General features: G+C 46.1%; 1 protein-coding gene across 1 annotated transcript in view; it reads right to left on the bottom strand.

Moving 5' to 3' along the window:
* The window catches only part of LOC310863261 (sodium-coupled neutral amino acid transporter 3-like), a 150,100-nt gene extending 143,768 nt beyond the window's left edge, over positions 1–6,332 (bottom strand). Inside the window, exon 1 of the mRNA XM_083771469.1 lies at positions 6,133–6,332. The gene's annotated coding sequence lies outside the window, so the exon portion shown is untranslated. The remainder of the gene's footprint in view (positions 1–6,132) is intronic.
* Positions 6,333–14,592: the final 8,260 nt, after the last annotated feature.

Here is a 14,592-nt window from a genome sequence, read left to right as displayed (position 1 = left end):
TGATAACAGTAGAATCAGGGGTGTACTATTATTGATAACAGTAGAATCAGGGGCGTACTATTATTGATAACAGTTGAATCAGGGGCGTACTATTATTGATAACAGTAGAATCAGGGGTGTACTATTATTGATAACAGTAGAATCAGGGGTGTACTATTATTGATAACAGTAGAATCAGGGGTGTACTATTATTGATAACAGTAGAATCAGGGTGTACTATTATTGATAACAGTATAATCAGGGGTGTACTATTATTGATAACAGTAGAATCAGGGGTGTACTATTATTGATAACAGTAGAATCAGGGGTGTACTATTATTGATAACAGTAGAATCAGGGGCGTACTATTATTGATAACAGTAGAATCAGGGGTGTACTATTATTGATAACAGTAGAATCAGGGGTGTACTATTATTGATAACAGTAGAATCAGGGGTGTACTATTATTGATAACAGTAGAATCAGGGGTGTACTATTATTGATAACAGTAGAATCAGGGGCGTACTATTATTGATAACAGTAGAATCAGGGGTGTACTATTATTGATAACAGTAGAATCAGGGGTGTACTATTATTGATAACAGTAGAATCAGGGGTGTACTATTATTGATAACAGTAGAATCAGGGGTGTACTATTATTGATAACAGTAGAATCAGGGGTGTACTATTATTGATAACAGTAGAATCAAAAGTGTGTTTTTTTAAGGAACAAAAATGTGAGTAAGGAAAAACTCACATTAAAAAAAAAAAACATAAATAATGAAATAGTTAAGTAATCAATATGAGCAAGTTTATATATAAAAGACTTAGCCTTGAATAAATGCAGGCTATATTTGCATATATATCAGGCTATATTATATCAAATGTAAATGTCCTCCCCCAAACGTTCCATGACGTACAGTATACATAATGCCTTGAGCTGCATTTAACCCATTCTGAACGGGCACCCATTTTGGTGTCGGCATCATGTTATGCTTTAGCTATTGAAAAATAGCAGATCTACAAGCTCATATCGCACCACCGAGTGGCGCGATATGAGCTTGTAGGTCTGCTATTTTTGAAAAATCGAAGAGCAACTGACATTTCTAGAATCTGATCTCAGGTCAGAATGGGTTAATCAGACCAGTGTGTGTCCATGTGGAAACCTCGTATGAATCTGATCTCGGGTCAGAATGGGTTAAAACAAAGTCAAGAGGCTAGCATTTGTTTGCGTGTGTGCCAACGTGTTTTTGTTGTGAAGTCTGTCAGTGTAGCTACTGTACTTATACAGCGTGTTTATCCCATTCTGACCTGAGATCAGATTCACACGAGGTTTCCGCCGGACACACACTGGTCTGATTAACCCATTCTGACCTGAGATCAGATTCTAAAAAAATGTCAGTCGCTCTTCGATTTTTCAAAAATAGCAGACCTACAAGCTCGTATCGCGCCACTCGGTGGCGCGATATGAGCTTGTAGGTCTGCTATTTTTAAATGGCTAAAGCATAACATGATGCCGACACCAAAATGGGTGCCCGGTCAGAATGGGTTATAGAAGAAACAGATCACATGAGAAGGAACAGGATTTATAATGGTTTCAGGTGACATAATATGAGATATCTGCCCGGCTCCACATAATATTGGTGGAGCTTAAGGTTCACGTTTTGCAGTGACATTGCCACTGGTAACATAATCAAATGACATTAATAATCAATGACATTGCCACTGGTAACATAATCAAATCATTTGAGCTGAACTGACTGAAGTCTAGTTTCCCCTTCCATTGGAATAGTTCAGTCTGTGTCTGTGCCATCGAGACTGAAAAGTAAGACATGTGTAACCGATCTACAAGCTCACAACGAAATGCCACGTTCTGTGAGCTTTGTAGATCAGTTATTTTCAGGCTGCGTAACTAGTCGCAATAGTCCATCAACGGCCGAAACAAGTATCAACAAAGACCTAAATAAAACGCATAAATAGAACACAGGCACATGGCAAGGTCAGGTCCAACTTCAATGATTATTTACGGCTCTCTCTCTCTCTCTGTGTGCGTGTGTGTGTGTGTGTGTGTGTGTGTGTGTGTGTGTGTGTGTGTGTGTGTGTGTGTGTGTGTGTGTGTGTGTGTGTGTGTGTGTGTGTGTGTGTGTACGTGTGTGCGTGTGTGTGTGTGTGTGTGTGTGTGTGTGTGTGTGTGTGTGTGTGTGTGTGTGTGTGTGTGTGTGTGTGTGTGTGTGTGTGTGTGTGTGTGTGTGTGTGTGTGTGGTGTGGGGGGGGGGGATGATAATAATAAACTCTGCCGTATACATGACACTTAACACTGTTTCCGACTCCATGCTGCGGTACAGATATTCGCAGAACTGTATCTGAGTGACAGATGACCACAGCTGGCTGTTTCCCATGCAGCTCAGCTAGAGGGCCCCATCTACGTCACTATGCCGTCCACCTGTAACGGTCCCCTAGCCCATTCTGACCTGAGATCAGATTCATACGAGGTTTTCCACTGGACACACACTGGTCTGATTAACCCATTCTGACCTGAGATCAGATTCTAGAAATGTCAGTCGCTCTTCGATTTTTCAAAAAATAGCAGACCTACAAGCTCGTATCGCGCCACTCGGTGGCGCGATATGAGCTTGTAGATCTGCTATTTTTCAATAGATAAAGCACGACATGATGCCAACACCAAAATGGGTGCCCGGTCAGAATGGGCTAGAGGGCCCCATCTACGTCGCTATGCCGTCCACCTGCAACGGTCCCCCCTGCTCAGATGGCTTTGATCTTCTCCTCCTAACTGGGGTCAATGACTCCTTCCTGCTTATCTAACCCACAGCCCACCACCACCCTTATGAACCTGCATGACACCATGCCTCTCATGCAGGGTGTTGTTGGTGTTTAGACAGAGGCCAAAGTCAAAAACACATATAGCACACCCTGCACACAAACGTATAGTTGCACAGCATCTTTCTTGTATACTCTTGGTAAGACGGCAGAGCCATAATGTGGAACAATCAAGCTTGTTTAAAGCGGGCACTCGACAGTGCCACTCCCATCTATGTAAACCATATACACCATATACACTTACTATTTATCACCTAGAAAGGGTCCTAATCCAATGACACTTCTCAAATCTGAAATGTTTCCGACTCAATCAAATACCAATCTCAGATACTACTTCTCAACATGCTTGACGACTTCACCCATTTTCAACCTATCTTATAATGAAACTGTCAGGATGTAATAGACATTTTTTAGAATCTGATCTCAGGTCAGAATGGGTCATACTGCTCATATTAAAATGGTATAACAAAACATTCTACTCTGTCTGTGGACACTTCAAAGAACTGCCAGAACAGTGACATCAATTGTCAGACAGATATATTTTTCCAAAAACATTTAAAAAAAAAACATTTACATTTGTATTAACACGAGAACAATAGCTTCCGTTATAGCGCGTTAACTTTCCAGGAAAATAAAGCCTTCCATTTCTACTAGCTGATTGGTTACTACCCCATCACCAATGATGATGTCACTGGTAGGCCGGTTCCTGAACTGTCCACAGCACTCCTCAGAGACATGAGACAAAAATGTTATAATTATAATGAGCATTAATTAGTGAGGACCAATTATATGAAGATATGTTGAAAATGGGTGAGGGGGTCCTTTAATACTTCTTAACCCATTCTGAACGGGCACCCATTTTGGTGTCGGCATCATGTTATGCTTTATCTATTGAAAAATAGCAGATCTACAAGCTCATATCGCGCCACCGAGTGGCGCGATACGAGCTTGTAGGTCTGCTATTTTTGAAAAAAAATCGAAGAACGACTGACATTTTTAGAATCTGATCTCAGGTCAGAATGGGTTCATCAGACCAGTGTGTGTCCGGCGGAAAACCTCGTATGAATCTGATCTCAGGTCAGAATGGGTTCATCAGACCAGTGTGTGTCCGGCGGAAACCTCGTATGAATCTGAATGGGTTAAATTACCTATTGCAATAGTTTGTCAATGACTGATCGACTGTCACATATCACCATAACTGTGTTATGATGTAGATATAGTAGGCTATAGCCTACACGCAGTCATCAGTGTAGGCTACACTTTCAGAGATGAAGCTGCTGGTTGGTCTATTTTGGTAGCCTAAAGCACATTAATCATTATGCAAAAATAAACCTGCTTCCTGTAAGCTCTATGTCCATTTGCAGTTATTCCAACACACAGACCTAATAGATGTCCTATTTATCAAATAAAGATTAATAGCCAAATGTTTCTCAATGTCGGCTACAGGTACCCACCTTAGAGTATATATATGAATAGAGAAGGCACCCAGAGGAAATCTTGAGGCGAAATGGACATAGTGGCCGAATGAAGGTATTGCAGCCTGGCCCCAAACACATGAACGCGCTGTCCGTTGACTATCATTGTACACGTTCACGACGGACGACGCTCGTGCGCGCTCAACAACGGCAGCGCGTTCATGTGTTTGGGGGCCACTCACCATTGCAATCCGTCCCAGAATGCACTCTGTTCCTACCAGGAAGGAGGAGTGAATCCGCCTCATGCGCTTTTGAGCAACTCAATGCAAGTGGATGGGAGGAGAACTCGGGTGTCTTCTCTATAGATATATAACTCTATGGTACCCACCAGGGGTCCAAAATGGACCCTCACGGGTCAATTTTAAATAAATCTATATCTGATGGGGGGTGGGGTTCGTATGTAGACTATGTGCATATCAAACTGGGGACGTGCTATGAAAAAAGATTGAAATTCACTGATATTACCATATCAATGCTTCTGCAATCTGCACACACAGACCAGCAGTGGTGGAAAGTAACTAAGTACTTTTACTTAAGTACTGTACTTAAGTACAATTTTGAGGTATTTGTGCTTTACTTGAGTATTTCCAATTTCCAGTACTTTTTACTTCTACTCCACTACATCTCAGAGCCAACATTTGTACTTTTACTCCACTACAAGTATTTGAAAACTTTACGTAGCCTGAAAACCCACCTTTTCAGACTCCATCATGGCCCATAGCACTTACCCTAACCCCTTAGATAGAATTTCTGTTGGCTTAGATAGCATTTGACTTAGACTTATAGCATGTTATGTAGACAGCACTATAATTGTATTGTATATAGTCATAGCACGCCATAGTACATATGTATAGCATAGTAGTGAATATGTATAGTTTATTATGTATAGTGTATGTATAGTTTCATCATATAGATATTCCACTGTTACCTTCTTAGCTTACGCATGTTTCATGATAAATGCTTTTATGTGATGTATTCCCATGCTTTTGTTCTTGCCTAAATGTAAGTCGCTCTGGATTAAGAGCGTCTGCTAAATGCCTAAATTCTAAATTGTAAATTGTAAATTAGTTACTTTAGTTACTTTGGCGATTTTAATTTTGATTAGAAAACATGCATTAACCACTTCAACCCAATACATTTTGGCCATTTGAAATTGTGAGCTTGTAGATCGGCTATTTTCAATAGACTTTGTACACATTTTGAACTTGTGAAGTGGGACATTCTGTAATATGAATACTTTTACTTTTAGTACTTTAAGTACATTTTGATGCCGATACTTTTGCACTTTTACTCAAGTACATTTTCAATTCCGTACTTTTACTTGTAAAGGAGTAGGCCTAGTTCTAAATTGCAGTATTGGTACTTTTACTTAAGTAAAACAATTGAGTACCACCACTGCAGAGCAGTGGTGGAGAACAATGAGCATGACAACTGACTCCTTCCAGGCAGGCACATGGTGGTCACATCTGCGCTGCCGCTTATAGCGCTCACTACAGGGGGATCATTGATTATAGGAAACAACCAATCCGTCATAGATCATAGACTATAGATCGAAAACAGTTCGATAATTGATAAAGATAGCCATTCAACACTCATTTCCCCGTTCCTATCGCCTTTGTGTCATTCAGTGTATAATTTAGGGTATATTATAAACGCACGTTGAATGTCATGTTTCAAAGATAGGCTCTAGTCTATACTATACTATTCTTTATATGCTAGAAAAACGTGATAAAAACAGAACACCATGCTTTGGCAGACACATTGGCATTGCATCACATTGTGGGAAAAATGTCAAAGTTGGAACCAAAATAAATAACGCAACAGATGTGTATTCTCTTACCCAATGGCTCGTATACGTGCAGGTTCTCCGCTGGTTTCAGGTTAATTCCACTGGTTTAAAGTGGCAATAATAACTTGACAATTTCACAAAATGTGTTCCAATCACGATCTCCTTTGAGTGTATAGATTCCTCTGTCTGCTTCCTCTGGGCTTTAGGCTAATACAATCTAAATACTTGTGTATATTTTGCGCGCGGTGGCGCACACGTCTCTCAACCTCAGGGGGAAAGTGTGTGTGTGGAGTGAGACAGAGAAATGGTCGCGTTGAGCGGCTCAGGCTGAAGTGGGTGGGGGTCGTATTTTCTGTTAGATCCGCCTCCTCCTCTGCCTCTGTTTTACTCTGTGCTTCTTCTCCTGGTGCTCTGCCTCTGTTTTACTCTGCGCTTCTTCTCCTGGTGCTCTGCCTCTGTTTTACTCTGTGCTTCTTCTCCTGGTGCTCTGCCTCTGTTTTACTCTGCGCTTCTTCTCCTCCTCTGCCTCTGTTTTACTCTGTGCTTCTTCTCCTCCTCTGCCTCTGTTTTACTCTGCGCTTCTTCTCCTCCTCTGCCTCTGTTTTACTCTGTGCTTCTTCTCCTGGTGCTCTGCCTCTGTTTTACTCTGCGCTTCTTCTCCTGGTGCTCTGCCTCTGTTTTACTCTGTGCTTCTTCTCCTGGTGCTCTGCCTCTGTTTTACTCTGCGCTTCTTCTCCTCCTCTGCCTCTGTTTTACTCTGCGCTTCTTCTCCTCCTCTGCCTCTGTTTTACTCTGCGCTTCTTCTCCTGGTGCTCTGCCTCTGTTTTACTCTGCGCTTCTTCTCCTGGTGCTCTGCCTCTGTTTTACTCTGCGCTTCTTCTCCTCCTCTGCCTCTGTTTTACTCTGCGCTTCTTCTCCTCCTCTGCCTCTGTTTTACTCTGCGCTTCTTCTCCTCCTCTGCCTCTGTTTTACTCTGTGCTTCTTCTCCTGGTGCTCTGCCTCTGTTTTACTCTGTGCTTCTTCTCCTGGTGCTCTGCCTCTGTTTTACTCTGTGCTTCTTCTCCTCCTCTGCCTCTGTTTTACTCTGCGCTTCTTCTCCTGGTGCTCTGCCTCTGTTTTACTCTGCGCTTCTTCTCCTCCTCTGCCTCTGTTTTACTCTGCGCTTCTTCTCCTCCTCTGCCTCTGTTTTACTCTGTGCTTCTTCTCCTGGTGCTCTGCCTCTGTTTTACTCTGTGCTTCTTCTCCTGGTGCTCTGCCTCTGTTTTACTCTGTGCTTCTTCTCCTCCTCTGCCTCTGTTTTACTCTGTGCTTCTTCTCCTGGTGCTCTGCCTCTGTTTTACTCTGCGCTTCTTCTCCTCCTCTGCCTCTGTTTTACTCTGCGCTTCTTCTCCTCCTCTGCCTCTGTTTTACTCTGCGCTTCTTCTCCTGGTGCTCTGCCTCTGTTTTACTCTGTGCTTCTTCTCCTGGTGCTCTGCCTCTGTTTTACTCTGCGCTTCTTCTCCTCCTCTGCCTCTGTTTTACTCTGTGCTTCTTCTCCTGGTGCTCTGCCTCTGTTTTACTCTGCGCTTCTTCTCCTCCTCTGCCTCTGTTTTACTCTGTGCTTCTTCTCCTGGTGCTCTGCCTCTGTTTTACTCTGTGCTTCTTCTCCTCCTCTGCCTCTGTTTTACTCTGTGCTTCTTCTCCTGGTGCTCTGCCTCTGTTTTACTCTGTGCTTCTTCTCCTCCTCTGCCTCTGTTTTACTCTGCGCTTCTTCTCCTCCTCTGCCTCTGTTTTACTCTGCGCTTCTTCTCCTCCTCTGCCTCTGTTTTACTCTGTGCTTCTTCTCCTCCTCTGCCTCTGTTTTACTCTGTGCTTCTTCTCCTGGTGCTCTGCCTCTGTTTTACTCTGCGCTTCTTCTCCTGGTGCTCTGCCTCTGTTTTACTCTGTGCTTCTTCTCCTGGTGCTCTGCCTCTGTTTTACTCTGTGCTTCTTCTCCTGGTGCTCTGCCTCTGTTTTACTCTGTGCTTCTTCTCCTGGTGCTCTGCCTCTGTTTTACTCTGTGCTTCTTCTCCTCCTCTGCCTCTGTTTTACTCTGTGCTTCTTCTCCTGGTGCTCTGCCTCTGTTTTACTCTGTGCTTCTTCTCCTGGTGCTCTGCCTCTGTTTTACTCTGTGCTTCTTCTCCTGGTGCTCTGCCTCTGTTTTACTCTGTGCTTCTTCTCCTCCTCTGCCTCTGTTTTACTCTGCGCTTCTTCTCCTCCTCTGCCTCTGTTTTACTCTGTGCTTCTTCTCCTGGTGCTCTGCCTCTGTTTTACTCTGCGCTTCTTCTCCTCCTCTGCCTCTGTTTTACTCTGTGCTTCTTCTCCTCCTCTGCCTCTGTTTTACTCTGCGCTTCTTCTCCTGGTGCTCTGCCTCTGTTTTACTCTGTGCTTCTTCTCCTGGTGCTCTGCCTCTGTTTTACTCTGTGCTTCTTCTCCTGGTGCTCTGCCTCTGTTTTACTCTGCGCTTCTTCTCCTGGTGCTCTGCCTCTGTTTTACTCTGCGCTTCTTCTCCTGGTGCTCTGCCTCTGTTTTACTCTGTGCTTCTTCTCCTGGTGCTCTGCCTCTGTTTTACTCTGTGCTTCTTCTCCTCCTCTGCCTCTGTTTTACTCTGCGCTTCTTCTCCTGGTGCTCTGCCTCTGTTTTACTCTGTGCTTCTTCTCCTGGTGCTCTGCCTCTGTTTTACTCTGTGCTTCTTCTCCTGGTGCTCTGCCTCTGTTTTACTCTGTGCTTCTTCTCCTGGTGCTCTGCCTCTGTTTTACTCTGTGCTTCTTCTCCTGGTGCTCTGCCTCTGTTTTACTCTGTGCTTCTTCTCCTCCTCTGCCTCTGTTTTACTCTGTGCTTCTTCTCCTGGTGCTCTGCCTCTGTTTTACTCTGTGCTTCTTCTCCTCCTCTGCCTCTGTTTTACTCTGTGCTTCTTCTCCTGGTGCTCTGCCTCTGTTTTACTCTGCGCTTCTTCTCCTGGTGCTCTGCCTCTGTTTTACTCTGCGCTTCTTCTCCTGGTGCTCTGCCTCTGTTTTACTCTGCGCTTCTTCTCCTGGTGCTCTGCCTCTGTTTTACTCTGTGCTTCTTCTCCTGGTGCTCTGCCTCTGTTTTACTCTGTGCTTCTTCTCCTGGTGCTCTGCCTCTGTTTTACTCTGTGCTTCTTCTCCTGGTGCTCTGCCTCTGTTTTACTCTGTGCTTCTTCTCCTGGTGCTCTGCCTCTGTTTTACTCTGTGCTTCTTCTCCTGGTGCTCTGCCTCTGTTTTACTCTGCGCTTCTTCTCCTGGTGCTCTGCCTCTGTTTTACTCTGCGCTTCTTCTCCTCCTCTGCCTCTGTTTTACTCTGTGCTTCTTCTCCTGGTGCTCTGCCTCTGTTTTACTCTGTGCTTCTTCTCCTGGTGCTCTGCCTCTGTTTTACTCTGTGCTTCTTCTCCTGGTGCTCTGCCTCTGTTTTACTCTGCGCTTCTTCTCCTGGTGCTCTGCCTCTGTTTTACTCTGTGCTTCTTCTCCTCCTCTGCCTCTGTTTTACTCTGTGCTTCTTCTCCTCCTCTGCCTCTGTTTTACTCTGCGCTTCTTCTCCTCCTCTGCCTCTGTTTTACTCTGTGCTTCTTCTCCTCCTCTGCCTCTGTTTTACTCTGCGCTTCTTCTCCTGGTGCTCTGCCTCTGTTTTACTCTGTGCTTCTTCTCCTGGTGCTCTGCCTCTGTTTTACTCTGCGCTTCTTCTCCTCCTCTGCCTCTGTTTTTTACTCTGCGCTTCTTCTCCTGGTGCTCTGCCTCTGTTTTACTCTGTGCTTCTTCTCCTGGTGCTCTGCCTCTGTTTTACTCTGTGCTTCTTCTCCTGGTGCTCTGCCTCTGTTTTACTCTGTGCTTCTTCTCCTCCTCTGCCTCTGTTTTACTCTGTGCTTCTTCTCCTCCTCTGCCTCTGTTTTACTCTGTGCTTCTTCTCCTGGTGCTCTGCCTCTGTTTTACTCTGTGCTTCTTCTCCTCCTCTGCCTCTGTTTTACTCTGCGCTTCTTCTCCTCCTCTGCCTCTGTTTTACTCTGTGCTTCTTCTCCTGGTGCTCTGCCTCTGTTTTACTCTGTGCTTCTTCTCCTGGTGCTCTGCCTCTGTTTTACTCTGTGCTTCTTCTCCTGGTGCTCTGCCTCTGTTTTACTCTGTGCTTCTTCTCCTGGTGCTCTGCCTCTGTTTTACTCTGTGCTTCTTCTCCTCCTCTGCCTCTGTTTTACTCTGTGCTTCTTCTCCTGGTGCTCTGCCTCTGTTTTACTCTGTGCTTCTTCTCCTCCTCTGCCTCTGTTTTACTCTATGCTTCTTCTCCTGGTGCTCTGCCTCTGTTTTACTCTGCGCTTCTTCCCCTCCTCTGCCTCTGTTTTACTCTGTGCTTCTTCTCCTGGTGCTCTGCCTCTGTTTTACTCTGTGCTTCTTCTCCTGGTGCTCTGCCTCTGTTTTACTCTGTGCTTCTTCTCCTGGTGCTCTGCCTCTGTTTTACTCTGTGCTTCTTCTCCTGGTGCTCTGCCTCTGTTTTACTCTGTGCTTCTTCTCCTCCTCTGCCTCTGTTTTACTCTGCGCTTCTTCTCCTGGTGCTCTGCCTCTGTTTTACTCTGTGCTTCTTCTCCTGGTGCTCTGCCTCTGTTTTACTCTGCGCTTCTTCTCCTCCTCTGCCTCTGTTTTACTCTGCGCTTCTTCTCCTGGTGCTCTGCCTCTGTTTTACTCTGTGCTTCTTCTCCTCCTCTGCCTCTGTTTTACTCTGCGCTTCTTCTCCTCCTCTGCCTCTGTTTTACTCTGCGCTTCTTCTCCTGGTGCTCTGCCTCTGTTTTACTCTGCGCTTCTTCTCCTGGTGCTCTGCCTCTGTTTTACTCTGTGCTTCTTCTCCTGGTGCTCTGCCTCTGTTTTAATCTGTGCTTCTTCTCCTGGTGCTCTGCCTCTGTTTTACTCTGTGCTTCTTCTCCTGGTGCTCTGCCTCAGTTTTACTCTGTGCTTCTTCTCCTGGTGCTCTGCCTCTGTTTTACTCTGTGCTTCTTCTCCTGGTGCTCTGCCTCTGTTTTACTCTGTGCTTCTTCTCCTGGTGCTCTGCCTCAGTTTTACTCTGTGCTTCTTCTCCTGGTGCTCTGCCTCTGTTTTACTCTGCGCTTCTTCCCCTCCTCTGCCTCTGTTTTACTCTGTGCTTCTTCTCCTCCTCTGCCTCTGTTTTACTCTGTGCTTCTTCTCCTGGTGCTCTGCCTCTGTTTTACTCTGTGCTTCTTCTCCTGGTGCTCTGCCTCTGTTTTACTCTGTGCTTCTTCTCCTGGTGCTCTGCCTCTGTTTTACTCTGTGCTTCTTCTCCTCCTCTGCCTCTGTTTTACTCTGTGCTTCTTCTCCTGGTGCTCTGCCTCTGTTTTACTCTGTGCTTCTTCTCCTGGTGCTCTGCCTCTGTTTTACTCTGCGCTTCTTCTCCTGGTGCTCTGCCTCTGTTTTACTCTGTGCTTCTTCTCCTGGTGCTCTGCCTCTGTTTTACTCTGTGCTTCTTCTCCTGGTGCTCTGCCTCTGTTTTACTCTGCGCTTCTTCTCCTGGTGCTCTGCCTCTGTTTTACTCTGCGCTTCTTCTCCTGGTGCTCTGAGTCTGTTTTACTCTGCGCTTCTTCTCCTGGTGCTCTGAGTCTGTTTTACTCTGTGCTTCTTCTCCTGGTGCTCTGAGTCTGTTTTACTCTGCGCTTCTTCTCCTGGTGCTCTGCCTCTGTTTTACTCTGCGCTTCTTCTCCTCCTCTGCCTCTGTTTTACTCTGTGCTTCTTCTCCTGGTGCTCTGCCTCTGTTTTACTCTGTGCTTCTTCTCCTGGTGCTCTGCCTCTGTTTTACTCTGTGCTTCTTCTCCTGGTGCTCTGCCTCTGTTTTACTCTGCGCTTCTTCTCCTCCTCTGCCTCTGTTTTACTCTGTGCTTCTTCTCCTGGTGCTCTGCCTCTGTTTTACTCTGCGCTTCTTCTCCTGGTGCTCTGCCTCTGTTTTACTCTGTGCTTCTTCTCCTGGTGCTCTGCCTCAGTTTTACTCTGTGCTTCTTCTCCTGGTGCTCTGCCTCTGTTTTACTCTGTGCTTCTTCTCCTGGTGCTCTGCCTCTGTTTTACTCTGTGCTTCTTCTCCTGGTGCTCTGCCTCAGTTTTACTCTGTGCTTCTTCTCCTGGTGCTCTGCCTCTGTTTTACTCTGTGCTTCTCCTCCTCTGCCTCTGTTTTACTCTGTGCTTCTTCTCCTGGTGCTCTGCCTCTGTTTTACTCTGTGCTTCTTCTCCTGGTGCTCTGAGTCTGTTTTACTCTGTGCTTCTTCTCCTGGTGCTCTGCCTCTGTTTTACTCTGTGCTTCTCCTCCTCTGCCTCTGTTTTACTCTGTGCTTCTTCTCCTCCTCTGCCTCTGTTTTACTCTGCGCTTCTTCTCCTGGTGCTCTGCCTCTGTTTTACTCTGCGCTTCTTCCCCTCCTCTGCCTCTGTTTTACTCTGTGCTTCTTCTCCTCCTCTGCCTCTGTTTTACTCTGTGCTTCTTCTCCTCCTCTGCCTCTGTTTTACTCTGTGCTTCTTCTCCTGGTGCTCTGCCTCTGTTTTACTCTGCGCTTCTTCTCCTGGTGCTCTGCCTCTGTTTTACTCTGTGCTTCTTCTCCTGGTGCTCTGCCTCTGTTTTACTCTGTGCTTCTTCTCCTGGTGCTCTGCCTCTGTTTTACTCTGCGCTTCTTCTCCTGGTGCTCTGCCTCTGTTTTACTCTGCGCTTCTTCTCCTGGTGCTCTGAGTCTGTTTTACTCTGCGCTTCTTCTCCTGGTGCTCTGAGTCTGTTTTACTCTGTGCTTCTTCTCCTGGTGCTCTGAGTCTGTTTTACTCTGCGCTTCTTCTCCTGGTGCTCTGCCTCTGTTTTACTCTGCGCTTCTTCTCCTCCTCTGCCTCTGTTTTACTCTGTGCTTCTTCTCCTGGTGCTCTGCCTCTGTTTTACTCTGTGCTTCTTCTCCTGGTGCTCTGCCTCTGTTTTACTCTGTGCTTCTTCTCCTGGTGCTCTGCCTCTGTTTTACTCTGTGCTTCTTCTCCTGGTGCTCTGCCTCTGTTTTACTCTGTGCTTCTTCTCCTGGTGCTCTGCCTCTGTTTTACTCTGTGCTTCTTCTCCTGGTGCTCTGCCTCTGTTTTACTCTGTGCTTCTTCTCCTCCTCTGCCTCTGTTTTACTCTGTGCTTCTTCTCCTCCTCTGCCTCTGTTTTACTCTGCGCTTCTTCTCCTGGTGCTCTGCCTCTGTTTTACTCTGTGCTTCTTCTCCTGGTGCTCTGCCTCTGTTTTACTCTGTGCTTCTTCTCCTGGTGCTCTGCCTCTGTTTTACTCTGTGCTTCTTCTCCTCCTCTGCCTCTGTTTTACTCTGTGCTTCTTCTCCTGGTGCTCTGCCTCTGTTTTACTCTGTGCTTCTTCTCCTGGTGCTCTGCCTCTGTTTTACTCTGTGCTTCTTCTCCTCCTCTGCCTCTGTTTTACTCTGCGCTTCTTCTCCTGGTGCTCTGCCTCTGTTTTACTGTGTGCTTCTTCTCCTCCTCTGCCTCTGTTTTACTCTGTGCTTCTTCTCCTCCTCTGCCTCTGTTTTACTCTGCGCTTCTTCTCCTGGTGCTCTGCCTCTGTTTTACTCTGTGCTTCTTCTCCTCCTCTGCCTCTGTTTTACTCTGCGCTTCTTCTCCTGGTGCTCTGCCTCTGTTTTACTCTGCGCTTCTTCTCCTGGTGCTCTGCCTCTGTTTTACTCTGTGCTTCTTCTCCTGGTGCTCTGCCTCTGTTTTACTCTGTGCTTCTTCTCCTGGTGCTCTGCCTCTGTTTTACTCTGTGCTTCTTCTCCTGGTGCTCTGCCTCTGTTTTACTCTGTGCTTCTTCTCCTGGTGCTCTGCCTCTGTTTTACTCTGTGCTTCTTCTCCTCCTCTGCCTCTGTTTTACTCTGTGCTTCTTCTCCTGGTGCTCTGCCTCTGTTTTACTCTGTGCTTCTTCTCCTGGTGCTCTGCCTCTGTTTTACTCTGCGCTTCTTCTCCTCCTCTGCCTCTGTTTTACTCTGTGCTTCTTCTCCTCCTCTGCCTCTGTTTTACTCTGTGCTTCTTCTCCTGGTGCTCTGCCTCTGTTTTACTCTGCGCTTCTTCTCCTGGTGCTCTGCCTCTGTTTTACTCTGTGCTTCTTCTCCTGGTGCTCTGCCTCTGTTTTACTCTGCGCTTCTTCTCCTCCTCTGCCTCTGTTTTACTCTGTGCTTCTTCTCCTGGTGCTCTGCCTCTGTTTTACTCTGTGCTTCTTCTCCTGGTGCTCTGCCTCTGTTTTACTCTATGCTTCTTCTCCTGGTGCTCTGCCTCTGTTTTACTCTGTGCTTCTTCTCCTCCTCTGCCTCTGTTTTACTCTGCGCTTCTTCTCCTGGTGCTCTGCCTCTGTTTTACTCTGCGCTTCTTCTCCTGGTGCTCTGCCTCTGTTTTACTCTGTGCTTCTTCTCCTCCTCTGCCTCTGTTTTACTCTGCGCTTCTTCTCCTGGTGCTCTGCCTCTGTTTTACTCTGTGCTTCTTCTCCTG

Source organism: Protomyctophum parallelum (genome assembly GCF_964188405.1).
Source record: "Protomyctophum parallelum genome assembly, chromosome: 8".
Classification (NCBI taxonomy): domain Eukaryota; kingdom Metazoa; phylum Chordata; class Actinopteri; order Myctophiformes; family Myctophidae; genus Protomyctophum; species Protomyctophum parallelum.
Note: the sequence above shows the minus strand (reverse complement) of the source record. Positions and strands in the feature narration are given on the sequence as shown.